Genomic DNA, 24,384 nt, shown 5'->3' on the forward strand with positions numbered 1-24,384 from the left:
GCATGCTATTAGATTAATTTAGGTGCAAAAACAAAATACCATCCTTTCTTTGAGTCACTTTTTATTTGAAACAATTTCATGTATCGTGAAAAGGGAGAAGATGTTCAACCTTGAGAATTCTTCATTTCAAACATCCCTTCTGAAGACCTTTTCTGTATCTTTAATGACTGAGTTTTGAAAATAATTCTCTAAAATAAGTTTAAAAGCTAGCATCTGTAAGTACTAGGACGTGCAGACAAAGTGAAAAAGCATCTTTTAAACAATTGGGGACTCAATTTAGTCGAGGTGAGTTCTGTTCTCAAAATTAGTAGAAACTTCCAGAAACGTGGTACTGCTAGACTCTGGATGATATAAAGGAATATATAATTCCTAACATTATAGTCTTTTGATATACATGCTGAAATAAGGAAAAGTAATAACACAGTAGAATTTGATTAGATTTCACAGAGACTATATGCAGTAGTCCGCCCAATTGGAGAAGTGGCCCAGTTCTTGAAGTAAAAATAAGATCGGGACAAAGAAAAAGAAGGACTTCTCAGGCAGGAGGTTACAGGATCAGGAATGAGAATGTCATAAAATAAGTGGTAGAACAGTTTGACTGAAACTCCAGATTGTCCCAGAGTGGGGAGCTGCAGAAGACAAGCTTACATAGGAGCCATATGATAAGCATCTCTTCTGTGTTTGTTGAATGAATCAGAATATTTCACACATATTCTTTATTATTTTGTGTGTTCTTGGAAAAGTTATCAAGAACTGCAGTTCTTTAATTCCTCATTTGCGAATGAGCATAGCAATATAATTAGCTTCAAATCACTATTGTGATTAGTAAATTCATGTAAAGTACTTAGTACAGTGCTCTGGTATAAAATAAACAATCAACATATGTCTTGCCCAAATATTTCGTTAAATTAATAAAAGAATGCAAGAAGTAAGCAGAGGCACTGACATGAAAGGCATATTTGGGTATAGTGAATAAATTAGCCTGGTGGGTAGACAGGGCTTATAGGGCAGTATGGAAGATCAGATTGAAAAGGTGGGTGGCGAACAGATTTGGGGGATTTGATTTAGAAGGCCCAGGCTAGTGGTGCCACTAAATATTTTTAGCTAGGACATGACATTAATAAAAGAGAATTAACAAAGGGAAAAGTGAGAAAAAAAATAATCTAACAGCTGCTTGGAAGTAGCCTCCAGTGGCACAGGAATGTGTAAAGAGCAGAGAAAGGATGTTTTTATTTCAGAACAGTGTTGATTTCAATTTATCCTAAATCTCTGCACAGTCATAGCACTCTCAGAAGTCAGCTTCAATCTATCTGGCTCAGGAGGGAAAGTAGAGGCATCTGAACCTCCCTTCAAGAATGAAGCTATATTGTGACTTACCCCTTCTCCCCACACTTAGGCATTCTCTAATTACTTACTCTGGCTCACCACATTGTTTTATGTCACTCTCAATTACACAAGTTTCAAGGGTGATTTACATCGTCCTCCACTGTAGAGTACAGAAGTACTCCCTTGGAGGGAGAGGTGGCAGCTTTCCTGTGCTCCTCTCTGCCTCCTACTGCTGCAGAGTATACTTACCCAGTGGGCAGCCCTGAGTTTAACTTTCAATCACTCTTTCCAATAGGATCAGTCTTCGGTTGGGATTACTGCTCCGAACCTAACAGGGCTGTGGTATTTGTTACTTTTATGTCAGGTTCCCAACTTTCAGCATTTTAAGCATTGTGCAAGATCAGAAACAAGATTGTTATTCATTCATTTATTCATTCCACAAATTTAACAAATATTTATTGGTCATATACTGAATCAGGTGCTTGTGCTCTAAGTGATAAATCAATCTCAAATATTAAAAAACTGAGAAAAGGAATTATGTCTTATACCATCGTTAAATTTCTTATAGTGCTCGCATAGAGTAGATAATCAAATTTTGAAAAGATCTGTGTTTTAGTTGGATGAACAACATATACATTAGAGCCCTAATTGGACTCTATGCTCCATAAATATACATATATGTATATTTGTGTATATACACATATATATGTGTATATATACATATATGTATATGTAACAATATATATTTATGTATAATATGAATATACATATATAATTCATATTTATGTAATATATTCATACCTATGTAATTATATACATTCCTATTTCTATACATATACTTGTATAGGAATGTATATATATATGTTAAAAACATATCTGTGTGTGTGTATATATATATTTAAATAAATTCCCAAAACCCAACTTCCTAAACTACTACTTGATATTCATCATCATCTGTAATTTCCATGTAACCATTCCCCTCCCTTCTTCCTGTCAGGAATTCATCTTGTTCCTTTATGATAGTACACTGAGAACGTTACGAAAAACCACCTAGTAAGTGGCCAGATCAGTTTTTATTACAACTTATGGTTAAATTCTTGCTTAATATGTAACTTATTTTCTTCCTAATACATATTAAACAATTTCCATTGGAGACATGCAGCTTTTTGTTTATTTACCTTCTTTCTTGATTTTTATAGTTTCTCTCTCACCTTAGTATGCTATGTGAATTTAATGAGCTATTTACTCCAATTTCTTAGGTGGAGTGACAGATCTTCCACCTCCTGCACAATGGATGTTTTCATGAACACATTTTCTCAGAAGTGATACCCAGCTCTACACTTTCTGTTATTATTTTAAGAGTAGCATCCTCAGGGTGCCAGAAATGAATTGTTCTTACAGTTTGTTTATGTCCATTAGCACCTAGAACAGCAAGAAACACACATACTCCTTAGCAGGATGATCTCGACAGCATTTTCCAGTTAAAGTTCTTCAAAAATGCCCTCTCATCTTGGGTGCAGAAGAACAGTTAGTTCTTCCTACTGGGTTTCACTCATGTGCAAGCATTCAGATAGAGAGATTACCTCCATTTTTTTTAAAGAATAGAAAGGATTATTTATTCCAGTGTTGTTCACAATGATTTACCCATTACTCCTCTCTTCTGCATGATCAGTGATGCCTTCAGGAAAGCAGTTTTCATAAGTCTGGAGGAAAAAATAAACATGTAGTAAATGAATCATCTCTAAATAGACCAAAAGGAGTTTGGACTATTGAATACTGGTAAATCAAAGAAAGACTGAATATTTGATGTGCACTATTGCATTCTCTCTCCATAATCATTATTTTTTCCTAAACATGGTTGGGGTCTTGACTAATTGGACTCCATGCTTATCAGTTCAATGTCTTCTAATTCATGTTCTATTCTGGCAGACTCACCTTTCTCAAAATTAATATAATTACATCACTCTCTTGCTTATAACTCCTAATGGTCACATAAATTCAAGATATCCAGCCACAACTGGGCCCACAAGGTGTTCCCATTCTCTTTTCACTTACGAGGTGATAGAAGCTTTAAGTTGAGGTCTTCCTTCACCTGCCTGATACTTGCCTAAACCTACCAAGATGGCACTTGTACCCATCCTCTTTTTTTTCTGCCTGTGCAATGGAAGAAATGTTCATCTTCTTAATCTCTCCATCTATGTTTTGTATGCCATCCATTTTCACTTTCAGAGGGAAATAGCCAGTATTTGACAGGCAGTAAATCTAAAGTGTCAATTAGACAGTCCAGTAGAGATGTCAAGAACAACAACTATGAGAAAAAGGAGCTATTTGTACATCTGCTATTTGGAGACATGGTGGGTTGGGTAAATGTAGATGGAAAATAGAGGAACATCTAGGTCTGGTTTGGGGCTGTTCTGTCATTCAGCACTTTCACAGAGAAAGAAGTGTGCTGGGACAGAAGGATCTTCCAGGGAGGTGGAATGAAAACCATGAGGTGTGATGCCATAGAATGCAAGAAATCAGAGTACTTGAGCAGATTAAAATACTTCTAAGTGTTTAAAATGAGAACATAGGTGTGATTTTATGTTGACTTTGGTGAGGTAGAGGTCCTTGGTATCACAATAAAGTAGTTTCAGAGGAGTGATTGGGGGAGAATTGCAGTTAAGTAGCAGATATAAGGTGAAGAAGTGGAGACAATGATTATGGATCCTTCCTTTGAGAAGTTCTGTTGTGCAAAGGAGGAGACACATAAGATAATAGAGACATTGGGTGATCAAAAGAGAATGTTTTAAAAACAATTTTTACACGTGGGAGATCTGAGAATATTTTTTGTACTGAGAAATGGAGAAGTGGAGAGACTGATGATGCAGAGATCTTCTGCCTTTGGTGTTTCAATCTTTGTTTCTCTTCTGGAAAACTTCTATCAGAATTTATTCCATTCCTACTCTTTTTTTCTGTTAAGGAAGACACACTTCTTAAAAGAATAATTTATACTGTAGTCTCCATCTTCTTACCACCTTATTCACTTGCTCAATTCATTGCCATCTTGCTTTAGCCCCTGTAACAGCACTGGAATCACTTGTTGCTAAATCTAATTGAAACTCTTTGGTCCTTATCTGACTTAATATCTCAGCATTGTAATCTTTCTCCCTTAAAAACACCTGCTTTCTTTGCTTCATTTTCACCCTATGTCTCTGATTCTCTTACTCAGTCTTCTTTGTAAGGGTTCTCTTCTTTAACTGTGATGTTTCTCAGACTCCCTTTTCTCATTTAATATATTCTCTCTCAATAGAAAAATGGTTTTGAGGACCATTCAACAGCCACAGCCCCCTAGATCTATATTTTAAGCCAATCGTTTTAGGAAGATACTTTCTTAGGTTGTTCCGGCTGCTATAATATAATACCATAGATTAGATGGCTTATTTCCCACAGTTCTGGAGGGTAAAAGTCCAAGATCAAGGTGCTGGTAGATCCAGTGTCTGGTGAGGGCTTGCTTCCTGGTTCACAGACGGTAGTTTTCTGTATGTTTTCTCACAGCATGGAAGGGACAAGGAAGTTTTGTGGGTCCTCCTTTATAAGAGCAATAATCTCATTCATGAGGGCTCCATTCTCACGATCTAATTTATTCACAAAGCCTCTACCTTCCAGTAATATCACATTGAGGATTAGGTTTCAACTTATGATTTTGGGGAATACAAACATTCATTCTATAGCAGATACAGACATATATATTCATTTTCCTACTTGATGTCACTATTCAATTTCACATAAGCATTTTAGACTTAATAATCCAAGACAACTCATCTTTTTCCTCACTGCGTTCTTTCTCTATCTATGACTTCAAAGAATGACCCACATCCTAAATTGTTGTTCTAGTTAGAAATCTGGGCATTTTTCTTGTCTCCCCTTTACCTCGCACCTGTGATCAATCGCAGTCTTGTTAAAGCCACCTTGTATATATCTCTTGAATTTGTCTATTCTCTTTACTCTGAATTATTTTACTTTTACTTTTTCTCTGAAGTGAAAGAGTACAAGGGCTACAATTTACTTTTCTAATGTATTCTCTTTAGTTCTGGGCTATCAGAGTTAAATTAGCGTTTAAATATTGCTGGGCTACTCTCATCTATGTGTCTTTCAACTTGAAGAAGGATGAAAATATAGAAAAGGGAAAAATAGATTTTTGTAACTAGACCAGTACATTTTGGGATAAGAGACAGAATACAGCTTAATTAATAGATTTTTGTATTAGTGTAGAACCAAATAAAATTTAAAACATGCAATGGCTTCTTTAGATTTTGAATAAGAAGGACGTTATTTGTGAAAAATAGATTGGAGTCAGGGCTCAGGGAAAATATGGGAGGTGTGAAAGTTATGTTAGCAGATAAGAGAGTAAGAGAGCCTGAATTAGAATGCAAGAGGACCTTTGGATGTATACAAAGAAAACTGTCTTCTCTATTTATACACTTATTAAGTAACATAGAGACTTTAAATGAAAATATATTTTCATTTCTAAAATATATTTCTGATAATTTCTTTTTCACTAGTTTCCTAAGAAATGGGTAGATCTTATCTTTCTAAACTGTTTAGCTAGATTCCCCTCAGCCACTGGACATACACTTTAGGTGATTTTGGTTGTTGAATGAATGTATTTTAATTTTCTCAAGAAAATCAGAGTGCTTAATTGAAAACATACAGCTACCTTGCAGACTTTTGTCACTGCTTCAAAGATACTTCAAGTAAATTACCAGAAAGCATAAATATATTTTTCATCTGAAGTGAACCTATAGTGTAGAATTTTCCAAGTATTGGGTTCATCCCAGTAATTAGAAATAAGAAGCCCTTCTCAGTACCAATAAGAACTTTTTTAGTTTCAAAAATGTGCACAGGTTTTTAAAAATACTGAGCTCTTCTTGTAGAGACTGAGTAGAATAGCACCAAGATTTAAAATAAATCTTGATAAAAGATGCACAATAGAGTGGAAATTACTCCCAAATGTAATGTTGCAAGACCCTGGGACTCCAAGCATTGAAGGGAACTGTAGGAGTCTGGATGGATGAATATTGGGAAAAAATGGGGAGAATCCAGCTGTGTCAGTGCGATTTCTCTGAGAAGATAGAGCAGGTTACAAACAGAAAGTAGCTACTTCCTGTCATTTGACATTAAATCTGGACGCTCAGAAGAGTTGCATTACTTAGTATGAGCTCAAAATTATGGTATAGATTCAAACTGTGCACACCATGGAACTGGAGAAGGTAATCCTATTAGTTCATACTGCGGTTCCAACATAAAAAGTGGACTATGCCAAATCAACCCAGGGTATTGGTAATTGTCCCACATTGGGTCTTAGTGCATAGGAAGTGAAGACAATGTCACTTGTCTACCCCCTAGAGTACATGGATCCAAGGAGGGGCTATGGACTTGGGTGAGACATTTGTAGGAAAGGGGGCTTAGGGCAGTAAGATCTTGAAAGGGTGATATTAGAAATAAAGGGCTGGACCTTGGATGATGATGACTCAGAAGCATAGATAACTGTTGAAAATATCAGCAGTTACCTTCAGTAAAGAGACCTGGTCAAGTAAGTAATAAGAAAATATAGAACTTTACATTTATCTAAAATTGTATACTTTTTGATACATTTGATTATTGGATTTTACTTTATATTTGAATTGTATAAATCATTGACTTTAAACCAGCAACACCCATCTGTGGACAGATACGCTCAGTAAGTGCAATTGCTTGAATAAATCAGGCATAAACAGTAGCACAATTAATGTATTTACACTTTGTTCTTTCGTTTTGAACATATTACCCAGACTACCTGTTGCCTTCTGTACTGTGCAAGTTCCAGTCAGGAAGACAAAAAATATGCTAAGAATTTCAAATGAAGGGATTTGATACAGGTAATCAGTTACAAAGGCTTTGAAAGCTGGGGAAAAAAAGGGGGAAGCACTGAAGTAATAAGGAAGCAGCTACTACTCTTTGGAATTGAGGTTTAATAAAAAAAGAGAGAGATGTGAGGTGGATTTAGCAGAATCCAGGTACTCAGCTCTCTGAGGAAGGGGCATCTCTGGCTGTTGCTAGATTTCTGAGAGTGTGATGAGGCTGATTCTGGGAGTGCCAAGGGAAGCTGAAGGATGGAACCAAGCTGACAGGAGCAAAAAAATAAAAATAAAATAAAACAAAAAACAAGAAAGTCCCTTCTCTCTACTTCCTCCCTCCAATCCCCCTATAGCGTCTCCTGTTGGTAGAAACCAATAGGAACCAGCTAACTTTGCATTCTGGGAAATGTATTTCATATGGCCACAAAGCTGAGTAGAGAAAGAAGGATGAATTTGGAGGTAAAAAACAATATGTGGCCAGGTGCGGTGGCTCACGCCTGTAATCGCAGCACTTTGGGAGGCCGAGGTGGACGGATCACGAGGTCAGGAGATTAAGACTATCCTGGCTAACACAGTGAAACCCCGTCTCTACTAAAAATACAAAAAATTAGCCAGGAGTGGTGGCGGGCGCCTGTAGTCCCAGCTACTCGGGAGGCTGAGGCAGGAGAATGGTGTGAACCCAGGAGGCGGAGCTTGCTGTGAGCCGAGATCGCGCCACTGCACTCCAGCCTGGGTGACAGAGCGAGACTCTGTCTCAAAAAAAAAAAAAAAGAACAACAACAAAAACAACAAATATGTAAAAATTTTACCACCCATTGCTTAAAAGGAAAACAACTGTCTTGAAAACTAGACCATCAGTAAATTACACATAAAGTAGCTTCTGCCTAAGGGATTATTTTTGGGGTGATGTATTATTAGGCAACCTTTAGTGAATTTGACTGTGCTATTAAATTCACTACTTAAGCGAATCTTAAGTACCCTTGTTACCACAGCCTAGACATTGAGTTCTTTGGCTCTCACATAAGTAGAAGTTAACACTATGCCAGACAGAAATTTTTCTCAGCCAAGGTTTCACAGCCTTTCATTTCATAGGCTTGTGGCATGAGCACACAAGGGAGCAGCATACAGCAATGGGATCCTGGTACCAGCTCCCGGAGGGGCTTGGCTCTTGTCATTTTAAGGAAGGTGAAGTGGGAAGAGGAGTGACATAGAAATGTCTCTAGGTGGGGTCTTTTTCTCACTTGTGCAGTGGTACCTCATACTCAAACAAGCATCACATGACCAGAGAATGAGGGTTAAACCCTATCTTGGGTGGAGATTTTAGTATTACAATGAAATCATAATGAAAAAAAAGTCAGTGAAAGGTCAGCACTGCAGTCCATCTTGTCTTCAGGCAGGTGGACTTGATCAGGTTCTTGGACACAGTCTACCTCTGTCACTCAGGCTGAAGTGCAGTGGCACCATCTTGGCCCACTGCAACCTCTGCCTCCAGGGTTTGAGCAGTTCTCGTGCCTCAGCCTCCAGAATACTGGGATCACAGGCATGTGCCACCTCACCCGACTACTTTTTGGTATTTTTTATTAAGACAGGGTTTCATCATGTTGCCAAGGCTGATCTCGAACTCCTGACCTCAAGCAGTCAGTCAGCCTTGGCCACCCAAACTGCTGGAATTACAGGCCTGAGCCACCGCGCCTGGTCAGGTTCTTATCAGGGATGCTGGAGTCTTGCTTCAGGGACTTCAGAAGGCACTACTCGGAGAGATAAATGGTTAGATTCTTCCTTTTATGATTAGGAATTCAGCCTGGTCAGCGAAATTAGGAGAGGCACCTCTTCCTGCTACATGACTTGTTAAGGGAGGCAAAAAGGTTGGGGAGAGATACACCGAGATATGAAAGGCCCATCGAGGCCTTGGTGTCATATCTCTGTGGGGACCAAGTCTTTTCTCTATAATGTCTCAATCCCCCCTAAGAGATTTTAACCTCCTTATTCTTTTTTTTTTTTCTTTTGAGACAGAATCTCACTCTATCACCCAGGCTGGAGTGCAGTGGCACTATCTCGGCTCAATGTAACCTCCGCCTTCTGAGTTCAAGCAATTCTCCTGCCTCAGCTTCCTGAGTAGCTGGGATTACAGGCACATGCCATCACGCCCAGCTAATTTTTTAATTTTTAGTAGAGACGGGGTTTCACCATGTTGGCCAGGCTGGTCTCAAACTCCTGACCTCAGGTGATCCACACGCCTCAGCCTCCTAAAGTGCTGGGATTAATGCAAGAGCCACCACGCCTGGCCTCAACCTCATTATTCTTAGGGGGAGAAAAGAATGAAAATCTTGTCTTCTATAACTACTTCATGCTGTACACGGTCTGTTATCCCTACCTGCTCCAGAGGCATAGAAATCTCTTGCTGTCCAATCTAATGATTTGTAGGGACTTGCTCCTTCCTGCAGTGGCTCAGGCTGGAATCCTTCGGCCAGCATCAATTTTGTCTGAAACTGTTGCAATCTGGAAGACACGAACTCTACTAAAAGATTAAGTAGACAAGGGCTGAAGATTAGTAATAATAATACAGCTACTTAAGGTTCTAAGCAGGGCAGAAACCAGGTGAGACTTGGGAAGGCACTTTTGGTGATTGACCAGACATAATTTGGTCAGTTCCCTAGTTAGATCTATGTTACCATGTAGCTTGTTTGGATATTTTTTGTATATTGGTCTCAACCTTTCCAGAGTTATTGATGTAAATGCAACCAGTTTTGTTGATAACTGCACACACACCCTCCCTGGTCAGCTAGAACATGGTCTAATCCTAGCCTATTGTTGACAACACCACCATTTAGTCTAGGGAAGCCTGGAGACCTTATAAGCCTTCTCTTATATTTGTGGTCAACTTTTCTGTAATCTGTGTAAGGTTTTTAAAAGTTATTTCATGTTAGGTGAAGCCCCTCATGGAGCTACCCTTCCCATAGCTGCCATAATTTCTGCCACGATTAGCTCAGTTGGTCTCTTATATTCTAATTTTGGAAGTAAGGTTATAGACTGTTACTCTATTGGAGCCCAACTGTCTCACGGTAACCTTTCCTTGGAACTGGAGGTGTCCACACAAGGATAGGCTAAGGCCTGTAAGTTGAATGGGAAGATGGGGTCTGTTTCTCCCTTGTAGGACCTTGACTGCTACAAAGGAATACATATCCAGGGGCTGGGCCTGCCTGATGGGGTATAGAGGAGTTGAGCCATTTATTGGAACTAGGTTCTCAGGAAGGAATGTTGCTGCTGCATTGGGGTGAAAGAGGTCTTCCCACTGAGTTCTGGGTCTCTGCACCCAGGGAATGCCCTTTCTCCCTTAGGAAGTAGATAAAAGAGCCTCCATGTTATACTCTCCATACCTGTCCAATCTGTACATCATCCCTTTGGAGATGACGGGGTGGAGCCAGTCAGGATGTTTTAGTAAATGAGAGGTGGGGTACCAATAGGTAGTATTAGTTTGACATTGTTCAGGGATATTGAATGTCATTGGGTAAATTGAGGGTGGACGCCAACTATCTACATATATTATATTTGCCCAAGGACTGGTTCTACATGGACAACAGGGGGCTGTCAAGGATGGACAATTAAGCATGTAGATCTCCTTCCAAATGGATTGGTTATAGATGTCTGTGAGGCACACACATTCAAGTCTTTCTGTTACTTCAATTTGTATAGTCATAGGTGATGGCTTTCAACATAGTCAGAGGTAAGATTTAATGTCAAATTGGTCTTAGTGGGGACAAATTGGAGCTTAGTTCCTCCCACCTGTAGGTGTGGTGGCAAATCTAACAGTTAGGTTGTTCCTTGAGGTGATAATCCTGGAAAAATTGATGAGTGAGTTTTCTTTCCATTGGGCCCTACTAGCAAATAGTATGTGGAGAAGGAGGAAGAGGAAGTTATTTCTCATTGTGATCCTGCCTTAAACCTAGCAAGGACAGAAAGAAAAGGTCTTTACCAGAGGGAGGGGCTGTCCAAAATGGTAGAACAAGAAAACGGTAATTAGGGTGAAGAGAAAAATTAGTTTTCCTGTGCTTACTCACAGCATTATGTGTTTGCATCTGGCTACTGGTTCTTGTAAACCTGCAGTGGAGGCCTTCCACTCATTCATGGGAGGAAAGGGGGCTTTCTAGATGAGCCTAGAAACATTCTGGTGAAAGACTTTTAATTGGGAGAGGCTGGAGAAGATCCATGGTAGCTTGACTGCATTTGGAGTAGCCAGGATCACCCAGTCCTGGGGCCCTTTCACTTAGGCAACCATTGATCCTCTGGGGAGCCTTCTTTCCAAATCTTCAGGAAGACTTGGTCTCCTGGGTTGACCTGTAGGGAGATTCTCCCTCTTTTATAGAAGTTGATGGTACTTTATTCCCAAAATGTAATATTGCTTTCTGAATCTGATCCAAATTGATAATACCATATGTTTTGACTTATTTCTCAGTCCAGTGAAATGTCAGTAGTGAAGAGGGGCCTCCCGTAATCCATTTCAAATGGACTGGGCTTTAGGTTGCTCTTTGGGGCAGTGTGAATCCAAAAGAGTGCAACAGGAAATAGCCTTATCCAGGTTTGCTGTGTTTCTTGAAATAACTTTGCCAAAGTTCTTTTAAGGGTATGATTCATCCTTTCTACCTTCCCTCAGGATTGGGGATGCCAACAGTCATATATTTATAATCTATTCCCAGGACTTCCAAAAATCTTTGAGTGATTTTAGCTATGAAAGAGGGTCTATTGTTGCCCTGGAGTGACTTTGGAAGACTGAATTGAGGAATTATTTCTTTCAGGAGACTTTCGCAAGTATCAGTGGCCTTTTCAGACTGGGTTGGATATGCTTTGACCCAGCCAGTAAAAGTGTCCATGAAAATGAGAAGGTATTTCTATCCCAAAAGAGAGGGCACCTGGGTAATATTTCTTTGCTAGTCTTCCACAGGGTAGGTTCCCCGGTGTTGGACTGGCTTGACTAGGGCAAGAGGAACCAGTTGAGTCTGGGGATTGTTTTGAATACATAATTCGCAGGCCATGGTTACCTGACTTACAGTCTTTCTTGGCCCCTTTCCAGAAGAGGTATTTTGTACTAATTCCCAAAAGATATCCCTCCTATAGTGAGTAACTTCATGTAGGTACTAAATAAATTGTCACTGCCAAGTGCCAGGGATAAGGACTTTACTATCCTTAACCAACCACCTGGCACTCCTCTTTTCCTATTCCCACTTCTCAGTGTCATCCTGTTCTTGTTGGGAGTACTGAGGTTAGCTGGGAAGTCCCAAAGGGTTGATTATTAGTACCATGACCTGGTCATCTTTCTGTGATTAAGCTGCTTATTTTGTGGTCCTATCAGCTAATTTCCTTGGCTAATAAGCAATCTGTCCCTCCAATGGCCTTTGCAGTGAATGACTTCCACCTGGCCAGGGAATTGTACAGCTTCCAGAAGAGCTAAGACTAGATTCCTATGCTTTATTGGGAAATTTTTAGCCATTAGCATCCCCCTTTTCTTCCAGATGGCAGTGTGGGCGTATAAGATATGAAACCCATACTTTTAGTCAGTAAAAATGTTTAGTTTGTTTTTCCTTTTCTCAGCTGCAAAACCCTAGTTAAAACAAATAATTTGGCCTTTTGAACTGAGGTCAGAGTGGGAAGAGCTTCTGCTGAGAAGCCTACTTTTTGGACCCCTTCTTCCATAAAGCTACTTCCATGAGGAAAGCATTCTACTTCTGAATTGTCAAGGGGCTCATCCTGGAGTTCAGGCCTAATGGAATAGGTCTATTCTGTTGTCTCAGTACACTGATGAATTAGGCCTTCATGTCTGCGACAGGGACTAAAGTGACAGGGATCAAAATTTGACACTCTGTGAAACATCCAGAGTGTCTAATAAAAGAGCTTGATGAGTCAATGGTGTTCCTTCACCCCCAGTATAATCTGGACTTGATGACAACTTCTAGGTACTGACCGAAGGTAAGTTTAGAGGCCTCATTAACCAGGAGGATAGTAGCTGCCCCTGAGCCAACCCTGGGCAATGGAATACTGTTGTAAGCCACTGGCCACTGGTTTGGCCCTAGCTTCTGTGTTAGAACCCCCAAAGCCATTCCCTGCTTTTCATATATATATAAGGTGAAGGGCTCATCCAGGTTAGGAAGCCCAAGTGATGGGATTTGGCTTAACTCAGTTTTTAAGTCCTCAAAACCTTGGTGACAATCCTTATCTCTTTGCAGGGGTACCCTTTTCCCCTCTTCAGCACCTTGTATAGGGGCTTAGCAATTAAGCCATGATTAGGAATCCATATTCAGCGGAAACTGGTCAAATCAATAATATCTGGTAGCTGTTTCCTGGTTTGTGGGGGCAGCAATACATCAATTGCCCTTTTCTGATCCATAGCCAAGGCTCAGGCACTGGGAGTGAGAACAAATTCTAGATTTTGGGCCCTTTATAGGGAGATTTGGACCTTAGCCAAGGAAACTTTGTATCCCTGTTCTGCCAGAAGTTTAAGGTCTTAATGATATTACGGTCAGAGTCTTTCTTAGTCAGATTGGCAATCCTCAGGTCATCTGCATATTGCAATATGGCCCCTAGTCTGAAATCTAGTTCTGTTAATTTGGCTGTCAAGGCATTCCCAAATAGGTGAAGGCATCCCAGAAGCCCTGTGGGAGCCCTTTCCAGGTGTGCTGAGTGGTTTCTAAGATATTGGGGTCCCTCTATTCAAGGGCAGAAATATATTGGGAATTAAGCTGCAGAGGTATGCAGATGAATATATCTTTAAGGTCCAGCATGGTGAAGTATGGTGCATCACCAGGAATCTGGGTGAGCAGTGTATACAAGTGCAGTAGCATCAGATGAATGGAAGCCACAGCTGCATTTATAGCTCATAGCTCTGCACGAACCAATATTCCCTATTTCGCTTTTAGATGGGAAGTATGGGAATGTTACAGGGTCATTGATGGGCCTTTATTAATCCATGTTTTAGGAACTTGGTAAGTAATGGCTGAATTCCCTTTAGGGATTCAGGTCTTAGAGGATATTGTCTTTTCCAAGCGTATTTTACTCCTGGTTTTAGCTTTACTTCAATAGGGGAAACTCTGACAGCTAACCCTGGAACTGTAATGTCCCATACTATTGTGTTAACCTGAATTCAAATTTCATCAGAGATAGAGGAAATGTTAATATCCACTAGCTGTAGTGAGGCTAACAAATTGATTCCTTGTCCTTTGTCTACTGACACCTTGAAGCTACCTTTTTCTGATGAGATAGAAGCCCCCAGTGTGCTCAGCAGATTCCTACTGAACACTAAAGTGGGGCATTCAGGAATATATAGGGAAGAATGAGTTATAACTTCAGAACCAGCCTCACAGACAGGAGGAAAAGTATATTGTCTTACCTTAAATCATCCATCTATTCTTATCACCAGACAATCATGATTGGAGAGGAGGCTTACAGACTTAGGACAGAATAGGCGGCTCCAGTATCAATCAGAAATTCAGTTTTCCTAGGCTCCCCTGGAGTGATGATGATGGAGGTGGGAGCTGGGTGGATTCTTGGGTGTCATTAGTCAGTGGCACAGTCTCCCTCATGGGAGAGATTTTCCAAGACGAGGATCCTGTCTGGAAAGTCAGCTGACCTCCCTGCTTTGAGGTGGTTGGGACAATCCCTTTTCCAGTGCCCATCCTTCTGGCAATATGTGCATTGGTTAGGTCCCACATTGGGCAATTACCTCTTGTCTCTGGTATTCTCTGCCTTTTTGGGTTGCCATGAGGTGGAGGGCTAATCAAGGTAGCCAAAAGCTGTATTTTCTTGATCAGCGTGATATGTTTTTCCTTTGCTTTGCCCTGTCCCTGTTGTCGAAAACCTTAAAAGCCTTCTCTACCAATACTGACAGAGGGGCTTGGGGCCCTGTCTCTGACTTTTGTAACTTCCTTCTAATATCAGGAGTGAACTGGGTGATAAAATGCAAAGTGCGTAGCCAACAAGGCTATCCCCTCTGGCAACTCTGGATTAACATTAATTAGTATACTTTCTGAAGTCTTCTGTAACACAGCTGAGGAGATTCTTCACCAGCCCAGCCTGAGCTACTTCCCCAACCTTGTCATAATTCACAGGCGGCTTCATGCATTTTCTTATCCCTTCAGCCATGTAGGTAATAAAATGCGCCATCCTACATTTGTCTATTTCATCACTAAGGTCGCACCAGGGGTCCTGCTCAGCGATTGTCTTCCCCAAAGCTTGATAAACAGCATATGAGGCATTGGCCTGTACAAATGAGTCAGCATGTGTCCTTGCCCTTTCACGAATCTGGACCTTTTCATCTGGGGTGGCACAATTGTCTAAAATCACCATCACATCCTAACAGGTTAGGGTGAAGCTCAGACATAGTTTTACAAATTCCTCCCTGAACTTATTGGGGTCCTCTGAGAACTGGCCAAACTTTTCTTTACATACTCTCAGATCTGCCATGGAGAAGGGGATGTGAACATGAATTATTCTCCCCACCCATTTGCTATCTCCTTTAGGGGATAGAGGCCCTGGACTGGGGGTGAGGTAAAAGTAGGTGCCAGCTTGGAAGTCAATCAGACCCCCATAGGGGATAGTGGATAGGGCTCTAGCCTTAAAGCCTCTAGTTCTCTATGTGCCTGATCCAGTTCTGGTGGCGATTCAGGGGCCAAAGGAGGCCTTGAACCTGAAAGAGGGCTGGAGGGTTACTATGTATCAGGCCTGCGGTCAGGAAGATTAGGTGGTGACTGTAATAGTGGATCAATGGGTAGGTCCAGCACTTGCTTCTCAACCCCAGGCAATAAGCTGGGAATGGTAGATGCCATCATGCATATGTGACATGAGTCCAATAATCCAGGAACTTGATACAACTTCATAAAAGTTTGCATGTAAGAGATTTCTTCCCACCTCTGTGACTGCTTATAAAACAAGTTTAGCTGTAAAGTAGCATTATATTTAAGAGACTCATATAATGTTCATTGCTCCTAATCTCCCAATGGGTTCTGGGGCCAGGTGATGTTACAAAGGGAGATTACTTTCTTTTTCTTTAGGTCTTCTAGCTTAAATTGCCCCCAGTTGGAGAGAATATATCCTAGAAGAGAGTCACAGGGAACACTGAGATCATTGCTCATGTCTAATCCTGCCTCTCCTGTTACCTTTGATTAAAGATCCTGGTAGAGGGAAAAGCATCAGGGAATTAGTCTTGATGTAATTCAAGACCCTTTAAGCCCAGTAGTCAGCCCAGGATTCCCTTGGATGGAGGAATCCTGGTCCTCAGGGATCAGAGAGGAAACCACAGAAATAACAGACATAGTTGTTTCACACTAGCTGCTAAGGAATGATTGCCCTACATGTGACTACAAGGCTAGAAATGCCCATGGTGTGTGTAGTTGAAAGAGTGCACTTGTATTGTACAGGCCACAAGTGTACAGTGCACTTGTGTTGTGTTGAAGATGGGCAGTAGTAGGTGCGAAGATAACTCATCCACTCTTGAGGAAGAAGGCCCCCGTTGCTCAAAACTGCTTTTACCGCATTTAGAACCCAGGCCAAACAGGAGGAGGGGGTTAAAGCTGAAGGACTGAGCTCAGACAATTATAACTGCTCTACCTTTGCCCAGGCCACAATGGGCCAAACTTGAAGGAGGAAGTGATGGGGGGAAATTAGCGCTATCAAAAAGATCATGGAGTGGGAGCTCTTGAATCTCAGAGTAAAATAAAGAGGGAGTGAAATATTGAAAGATCAGTATTTTGGTGAGGAGTTCAATTGGACAAAGTTTTCCCAATCAGAAGCTACGAGAGTGGAGAGTTTCCTATAAAAAAGAAAATGGTTCCAGTGCTCTGCCTGGGAGGTACTCCCCAGGGCAGACAAAAGGGAGAGCACTTGAGTCTCACTGGACAGTGGAATGAAGGCAAGGAGGAAATTTAGGGAGAAAACCTTTTCCTTCATTTCAGGGAGAAAATAGGAGAATATGAAATTTCTGATAGTTCTCTGCAAATGAGCCAGGTTTAAAGGGGGTGGGTGTGAGAGAGAAAGAAGGGGAAGAAAAAAGACAAGGGAAGGAAAAGAAGGTTGTGAGGCTTCCAGCCACTGCACAGTGTAGAGTCAATGTCGTCATCACTCTTGCTAGTCTCCCATCAGGGAGAGCCTCAGCATCCTAGACCTTCACAACGTCAGATGAATCCCTCCCACCTTTGCAAGTCACAAGTCAAGGTGAACTGTTTCCAGCCAGAGGAAGCTAAGGGTACTTTTAGCTGAAATGAGTAAGACTGTAGGTGGCCCTCTGAGATAATCAGAGGAATAAAGTTGGAAGATGGGGAAAGAGAGGGGGAAGGGGAAAAAGAAAGAAAAAAAATTAAGAGAGAAATAAAGAGCCCAAAGAACCTGGGATGCAGCAGGACTCATCCCAGCCATTGTTCTTTGGGTTGATCAAGCCCGACTGCCTACCTCCTCAACCAATCTAGCAGGTTTCTTGGAAATTACTCAGAATCTGATGTCAGCCAGTCAGAGGGGTTCTTAAAACCTAGCACAGAGGCGACTAGGACCTCTTACTCCAGAAATCCCTAAGCCAATCAAGAGGGAAAAGAAAATGAGGGGCAGGGCTCAGAAGGAGAACAAAGGTACCTTGGGCCAAGAGAGGACTCACTGGCTGCAGAGACACTGAAGCAAATATTTCAAGTGGCCGCTTCATCTATCACAAGGTCACATTCTGGAGGTCTTGCTGGCTCTCTGGTGCTTCTCCTTAGGGAAATATCTTCACTTATGGGCTCCAGCAGGGTCACCAAGGCTGTTACTGCAGCCCGGACCCCACATTTATTGGTTCTTGCGTAAGTAGAAATTAACACCAGGATAAACAGAAATTTTTCTCGGCCAAGATTTAATAGATTTGTGAATCAAACATACAAGGAAGCAGCATACAGGAAAGGAATCATGGTACTAGCTCCCCAAGGGGCTCAGTTCTCATCATTTTAAGGAAGGTGATGTGGGAAAAGGAATGATGTACAAGCAATGTTTAGATGGGTTTTTTTATACACTTGCATAGTGGGGCATCATGCTCTAACATGTATCACATAACTAGAAAATGGGGGATAAGCCTCACTCTCAGTGGAGATTTTAGTATTTCAATGAGATTATAATGAGGAAAAAGTCAATGGAAGGTCAGGACTGGAGTCCATCTTGTCTTCTGGCAGCTGGATATGCTGCCTAAGAAAACAAAAATGGTCCCAGGTTTATATTGGGAATGCTAGAGTCTTGCTTCAGCAACCTCAGAAGGCATCCATCCCTCAAAGAGATAAATGGTCAGATGCTTCCTTTTATGGTTAGCAATTCAGCCTGGTCAGCTAAGTTAGGAGAGCCCTCCCCTACCTGTTACATGACTTGGGTCAGCTTGTTAAGGAAGGCAAAAGGCAGGAGAGGAATATGTCCAGATACCTAAGGCCCATCGGGACCCTGGTTACTGTGTCACTTGTCTGCTGAGACCAAGTCTCTTTTTTATACTATCTTCCACTGACTTGCATTCCAAGTACAATAGTTCTTTCAACAGAGCCAGTAGTCTTTTTCTTCTTGGATACTGCCATGTTCCTATCTCCAAAATGCTGAAATTTTGGTTACAGTGCCCTTAGAAAAAGATTCCCCCTCTCTTCTATCAATAGACAGATAACTTTCCTCCTCAAGTTCTTGCCTTGCCAATGCCTCCCTCTCGTCTTGATTTTCTAGTATTAGTTGGCCAACAGGATCTGCTCCTTCCTCTCTGGGTCCAACTTGGCTGGTTCTATCCTACTTAGGTGTTTTAGATATGTTTGCTTTTCAGAGGTCAAGCATCTCTGACTTGAAGAAGTGCACAGCTGAACAGATGGGTTTAATAAAACTTGAGGTTATTTCACTCTCCAGAATCTCCAAGTCATTTTATATTGTTACTTCTAGGCCTTCCAAATACTACTATGCCTTGCATAAATCAAAACATTTCTTCCATGAAAATGACTGTCTTGTCAAGCTGAGCGCACATTCTGTCAATTGTCCAGCTTCATGCCGGAAGAGGGCAGGCAGGACAGATAATATCCACAGACAATCTCTGATCCTCAGGTTACCTAATAGATATGTTGATCCTGTACAGAATATCTCTGGGAATTATATCAAGATTGTTAATCCTTGGCAAAAGGGTCTATTTGTCTTATCAAGGCATAAATTGATTAGCTTCCTAAAAGCTCTGGTACTTTTAGAATTTAGAAATTTTTTTGTATTAAGCTTTCTGGAAAGAATTGTTTTCCCAAGCCCATCTGATCCCCAGAATTTAAACCAATAATTTAACATCTTGACTAAGCATCAGAATCATACCTGCAGCTTATTAAAAATGCAGATGCATAGAATTTAAACCAATAATTTAACATCTTGACTAAGCATCAGAATCATACCTGCAGCTTATTAAAAATGCAGATGCATAATCCTCATTCCAGACTTACTAAAGAGATCACCTGAGTGTTGGGCCCGAGTATACCTGTAAAAGCTGTATACATTGTTTTGATATATAATCGAAATTGAGAATTCCAGATTTCCAACCCTGGGGAAATAAAAAGCATTGTTTAACCACTATTGGCTGCTTTGGGTTGTTGGCTTCAAAGAGCTGTTTCGATAAATGTCAGTCTGAGGATCTTAACAAGATTTATTCAGTGTTAAGTACCGAAAACGATTTTCCTTATTGGTTTGCTTATTCATTTATTTTATTTATTTATTTCTGTGGTGCTGCTGTTTGTTTTCAGTCTTTAAAATGGCCAAGAGTTGTTAAGTCATACTGTAGTATATTTCCATTTGGCTCTGTTGTGTACATTAAAGCTCCCCTCAGATGGGTAGAAAGGATGATAAAGCATATTTAGATAGCATCTCTGGACTCCTTGATATAAACTGTAATTTTGGCTGCATTACTCAATGGGTGGTTGATCACCACACTTACAGGGCTCAATAAAAGCTCAAGGTTAAAGTAAGAGGCCTGAAATCTTGGAAGGGAAAGTTCTGTTCCAGAAGATTGCATTGGACAGAGTCTCAGTGAAATCCTGCTCAGAGTATCCAAAACATGGAGACCATGCAACTGTTTTCAAGATGGTAAAGAAACTGACTTACTATAAAAGTAATAACTTTATGAAGAAATATAGGCAGGTATCTGAGAGAATGAGGGAAGGTAAATAGCTCTAAGGATGAGGAAACAAATTTATGAAAAGTCTAGGTTCTGGAAGGAGAGGTAGTTAGGAGTTTCCTGCAAAGGCTATGATTAGTCATTACCAACTAAAAATTACTGGGCCAGCTTTGCCAGCAGGCATTTGAAATTGTACATTCTATTCAGTAGTGTAAAGATGGTTTAATGTAAGAACATCAATGCACATAATATACTATGTCAATAGGTAAATCCAGATTTATAAGATTTTAATAGTTTGCTTAAAGACATTTGCTAAAAGTAATTTACTATTTTTTAAATATAACAAAAATAATAGTTTTCCACAATATAATAAAGAACAACTAAGATTATGTCAATCAGTGCTGACAAGAGTATGATGAAACAGGCACTTTCATTAATTGTTTGTGTCAATGTAAACTGGTTCAAGAACTTTGAAAAATAATTGAATCTATATATTTCATGAGACAGATAAACTTTGACACATTAATTCAAATTTTATCATTCTTTCTTTAAAAAAATCCAAAATGATGATAAAAGTTCCAAGCACAGAGATATTAGTTTGAGAATTATTTATTAAAATAAAGAAAATTAGAAGTAACTATATGAGGGATATCCAAAATATCTGAGTGTGCCTGCCTTAAGTTTAAACAAAATTTTTGCATGCATATCCTTTACATATCCAGTTATTTATGTGTAAATTATACACATGTACTCATGTGTTAATATATTCTATTACATGATAATATATATTATATAGGCATACACACAAGAGAAATTGAAAAAGGGTGAATTAAAATGTCATCAGTAATATTTTTTGGTTAGGACATAGTGATTGAGTATACCTTCTATTTTTGAAAATGTTGATTTAATATTATCTATTGCAGCAATTCCATGGTCTGCATTTAAGACCACTGTTTTTAATACTTTTTAAAAACCAAGCTTATTTTGACAAAATTTGCACAAATTCATGCTTTTAAAGAATACAGTATAATGAGTTTTGACAAATGTATGTAGTTCTCTAACCACTACCTCAATCAAGATAAAGAATATTTCCCTAACCTCAAGAAGTCTCCCTGTTTCTCTTTTCAATCAATTTCCTGCCCCTAACCCCAGCTCCTGGCAATTACTCAATTTCTCTCCCTATAATTTTTTCCCTTTAGTTTTCGCAAATCTAACAAAAATAATGAAAAGAGTCTTCCTCCATATAATAAAGAGCAACTAAGATTATGTCAATCAGTGCTGATGAGAGCCAGAACTTTTCCTTTTCCAGAGAGTCTTATACATTGTAGCATTTTTGTATCTGGCTTCTTTCATGTTGCATAATGCTTTTGAGGTTTAAACATCCTGTTGAATTTATTGGTAGTTTATTACTGTTTTATTTATGGGTAGTATTTCTTATATAGATATACAACCATTCATCAATTGATGGATATTCTGGTTGTTTGCAGTTTTGGGCTATTATGAGTATGACTGCTATAAACAATTGTATACAGTCTCTTTGTGAATATATGTTTTAATTCTCTTGGGTAAATACCTAAGAGTGATATTTCTGCTCATATGGTAAGTGCATGTTTTCTAAAGTGGGCAAACCATTGTGTATCACCGCCAGCAGTGAATGAGCATCCTAGTCTTCCACATCCTCACTAGCACTTAATATATCCATTAAAAGTATTTTTTTTTGGTCATTCTAGTAAGTCTGTGTTATGGGCTGAATGGTATCCCTCCAAAATTCATATGTGGCAGTCCTAACACCCAGTACCTCAGAGTGTGATCTTATTTGGTGATGGGGTCTTTACAGAGGTAATCAAGTTAAAATGAAGTTACTAGTGTGAGTCCTAATCCAAAATGACTGGTCTCCTCATAAGACGAGAAGATTAGGGAAGCACATAGAAGAAATAAGTGAAGCAGAGCCAGGAGATGGTTCCTGGGGAGATGTAAGGCCACCAGAGAAAAGTAACCAGGAAATAATGAAGGACGAAGATGAAATACCAAAACCTAAATCTGTGGTTGTGTCACCATGCACTCCTAAAAGGCACTCAGGCCTGTAATCCCAGCACTTTGGGAGGCTAAGGTGAGAGGATTGCTTGAAGCCAGGAGTCCAAGAGCAACACCCTGGGCCATATAGCAAGACCCCATCTCTTAAAAGAAAAAAAATACCGGTGCATGGCACATGGTGGTGTGCACCAGTAGTCCCAGCTACTCCAGAGGCTGAGTTGGGAAGATCGTATGAGCTCAGGACTTCAAGGTTACATTAAGCCCCTCATACCACAGCACTCCAGCCTGGGTAACAGAGAGAGGTCTTGTCTCAAAAGAAAATGCAGTGTACATTGCACATGTAGATGCTGGCAATTCAGCCACTGGAAGACAAATAGTGTATTTGACTGAAATGGGTGAAAACAGGGCACTTGAAATGTATGAAACGAAGTTAAAGAAAAAAAAAAAACCAGAAACTTAGTACTTGTCTTGAATCTTAGACACAAATCAGGAAGATTGAGACAAGGATAAAACAATAGAAGTGGGTTTTGCCTATTTTGAAACTGAAAAGAAATATTTTACAATTCTAGATGCCTCTGGTCACAAGAGCTTCATCCCAAATACAATTGGTGGTGTCTCTCAAGCGGATTTGGCTGTGCTGGTAATCTCAGCCAGGAGAAGAGAGTTTGAAATTGGATTTGATAAAAGGACAAACAAGAGAACATGCAATGTTAGCAAAGACAGCACGTGTGAAACACTGAATTCTGTTTATTAATAAGATGAATGATCCAAGAGCAAATTGGAGCAATGAGAGATATGAAGACTATAAAGAGAAACTAGTGCCATTTTGAAAAAAGTTGGCTTCACTCCCAAAAACTGTATTCACTTTATGCCTGCTCAGGACTAACTAGAGGAAATTTCAAAGAGCCATTGAATTTCTGTACTTAGTACATTGGATTACCGTTTATTATATATCTAGGTAGTTTGTCAGACTTCAATAGATCAGTTGCTGTACCAATCAGGCTGCCAATTTTGGATAAGTGCAAGGATATGGGCACTGTTGTCCTGGGAAAGCTGGAATCAGGCATCTGTTTTTAAAGGCCAGCAGCTTGTGATGATGCCAAAAAAGCACAATGTGGAAGGTCTTGGAACACTTGCCAGTGATGTAGAAGCTGATACTGTAGCCCCAGATGAAAAGCTCAAAATCAGATTGAAAGGAGCTGAAGAAGAGGAAATTCTTCCAGGATTAATACTTTGTGATGTTAATAATTGCGGTCATTCTGGAGGCACATTTGGTGCTTAGATAGTGATTACAGAACATAGATCTGTCGTCTGCCCAGAATTTAATTCAGTGCTGCAAATTCACACTTGTATCGAGGAAGTCAAAATAACAGCCTTAATCTGCTTGGTAGATAGAAAATGAGACTCAACCCTGTTTTGTGAAGCAAGATCAAGTACGCATTGCTCATTTAAGGAGAGCAGGAACCATCTGCCTTAAGACCTTTAAAGACTTCCTCAGATGGGTCATTTTACCTTAACAGATGAGGGCAAGACTTGCAAATGGAAAAGTTCTAAAACTGGTTCCAGAGAATAACTAAGCATTTTCTTGATGATCTTGCACAATACTGTGAGAAAAATTGACTGCAAAAAGCCTATCACATATCACCTTCTCTAATTTTCTGCCCATTGGTTAACCTCTCTCCATATTTGCAAAGTGAAAATTCACAGCAAAAGTCCACATTGTGTCACTTTCCCATATTGAGAGTTCTGCTGTGCCACTGTTGAATTTTTAAAATATTTTCCCTCCTTTTCATGCTCCGCTTCCTTGGATGGATTTGGCAATAGCTTTGTAAGTCATGTGGACGTAATTGCCTGTAATAATGAAAACCCTACAGCAATTTGTTTTTCATTTTCTCCTTAGGCATACTCAGTCTTTTTCCCCCAGGCAGATCTTTCTGAGTGTGCAAGGATGTGTGCACATGTTAGAAAGACAACAGCCATTTTAATAAAGTATTCAATTTGAAAAAAAGAAGAGTAGATTGATTAGGACATAAA

General features: G+C 40.0%; 1 pseudogene; it reads left to right on the plus strand.

The window, feature by feature from the left end:
- Positions 1–13,976: 13,976 nt before the first annotated feature.
- On the plus strand, positions 13,977–23,927 carry LOC100442577 (eukaryotic peptide chain release factor GTP-binding subunit ERF3A-like; annotated as a pseudogene).
- The last annotated feature ends 457 nt before the right edge of the window (positions 23,928–24,384 follow it).

The sequence above is a fragment of the Pongo abelii genome, chromosome 9, assembly GCF_028885655.2.
Source record: "Pongo abelii isolate AG06213 chromosome 9, NHGRI_mPonAbe1-v2.0_pri, whole genome shotgun sequence".
Classification (NCBI taxonomy): domain Eukaryota; kingdom Metazoa; phylum Chordata; class Mammalia; order Primates; family Hominidae; genus Pongo; species Pongo abelii.